This window comes from Hemibagrus wyckioides, linkage group LG07, assembly GCF_019097595.1.
Source record: "Hemibagrus wyckioides isolate EC202008001 linkage group LG07, SWU_Hwy_1.0, whole genome shotgun sequence".
Taxonomy (NCBI): Eukaryota; Metazoa; Chordata; class Actinopteri; order Siluriformes; family Bagridae; genus Hemibagrus; species Hemibagrus wyckioides.
This window is the reverse complement of record NC_080716.1, coordinates 334522-336472: the sequence shown is the minus strand read 5'-3', so window position 1 is coordinate 336472 and position 1951 is coordinate 334522. Positions and strand designations below refer to the sequence as shown.

General features: G+C 47.6%; 1 non-coding gene across 1 annotated transcript; it reads right to left on the bottom strand.

Moving 5' to 3' along the window:
• Positions 1-479: 479 nt before the first annotated feature.
• Positions 480-561, bottom strand: trnal-aag (transfer RNA leucine (anticodon AAG)). Its single transcript has one exon. It is a non-coding gene; the product is annotated as a tRNA-Leu (tRNA).
• Positions 562-1951: the final 1390 nt, after the last annotated feature.

Below are 1951 nucleotides of genomic sequence, written 5' to 3'. Positions count from 1 at the left end.
TCTGTTTTTAAACAGCAAACAGATTATTTTTGGGTTAGATTTGTATCATTTTCATAGGAAATCCTTGGACAGTTTAATGTTTTTTTTGTATTTCTTTAAATATTTTATTATTTTCCTATTTATTTCTTATTTTTCTATACTACTTGCTATGCTCTTCATTGTATTATATTTCAGTGCACTGTTGTTGAGAAGAGCACCCACAGTTTCGTTGTACTCCTTATGTGCAATGACAATAAAATTTATTCTATTCTATTCTATTCTATTCTATTCTATTCTATTCTATTCTATTCTATTCTATTCTATTCTATTCACAGAAATAAAGCCGATAGATAGTCGTGCAGTGTGAAAACAATGGTGACCCAACAACTTTGAAAATCTTGCAGTGTTAACTCAGCATTAAGGCCTCGCGCTCAACCGCACACCCCTGAAGGTGTGCGTGAAGGAACAACCTTCTGCTGTTGTCGACCCAAAAGTTCAGCTGGCAGCAGTGGGATTCAAACCCACGCCCCCGAAGAGACTGGAGCCTTAATCCAGCGCCTTGGACCGCTCGGCCACGCTACCCATGCATTTGGAAGGTTGTGGGGATGTGGTCAAGGGAGGCCTGCCAGGTCGGGAAAGAGAGGCACTCTGGCAGGCAGTAGCAATGGTTGTACCACACACGCTTCCATTACCAGACGTGATTCAAGATCCAAACCCAGGAAAGGTTTTGCAAAGTGTATTGAGAGCCTTAGGCTCTTGTTGACAAGGTTTGCTGATATGAACTTGAATCCCAGTCTGTTGCAATCAAGGTGCACGATCCGGGCCGCTGTCTTCGGGACTGCACACTGCATTGATCTGCATGGATCTCCAGTGGCGACCCGTCAGCCGTACAGCATCTGTGTCCAACCAACATGGAAATACAGCCCACGGTTGCGAAACACCTAGACCCAGGGCTAGCTTTTCTCGCTCCTCTCTAGCACGGTCTCACAGACCAGGTACGAAGCATTCCGCATGCAGGACTTGTGGTAAAGAGGAGGTTAAAGGGCATACAAGCGACAAGGAAGGGATTCAAACCCACACGTGCAGAGCACAATGGATTAGCAGTCCATCGCTTTAACCTCTCAGCCACCTCATTAGGTGCAGGTGTGGCACCCACGGCCAAATGTCCACAGAGACCGCGACAATTCTGTAGAGGAGCGCCGTAACCCAACACGTTTAAACAAGCCTGTTCCCAAAACAAGTGGAGCCCATCCCACGTGGATTAGCAGTCTGTCTCCTTAACCTCTTGGCATCCTAGTTCACCCACATGACCTTACACCTCAGTGCACCTGGCACTTGCACTCCATTGCCCAAACCACTTGGCCACCACTTCTTATGTCGATTTTTTATTCTTGGTTGAATTGTTGTTTTGTTTGTAGCTCATAACCATGGTAAGGGCACGACTGATGTGGCTCACACACGGAAACCGTGTTTTTCATACCGTACTGTGGTTGTTTGGAGTTGCTGTTTGAAAAAGCAAGGTGTGAAACAGAGCAGCGTCTCAAAGCCAGGCGGTGACACCAGTTGCCGAAACCTAGGAGCTATTTCAGCACCCGGGTCTGGGGGCTCCGGTACCATGTGAGTGTGCTCGTTTTTTTTTTCCAGCCAGGCAGCACATTTGCAGAAGGCACAGGAGCCACAACCCCTGTAAAGCCTTTGTGGTGCCAGAGCCCACAACCGCTGCCTTGAAAAGTCTCAGCTGGCAGGAGCAGGAAGGAGCTCTTGAGTGACGAATCGCGCTTCTCCATCTGGCAATCTGATGCACGAGTCTGGGTTTGGCGGCTACCAGGAGAACGGTACTTGTCTGACTGCATTGTGCCAAGTGTAAAGTTTGGTGGAGGGGGGATTATGGTGTGGGGTTGTTTTTCAGGAGCTGGGCTTGGCCCCTTAGTTCCATTGAAAGGAACTCTGAATGCTTCAGCATACCAAGACA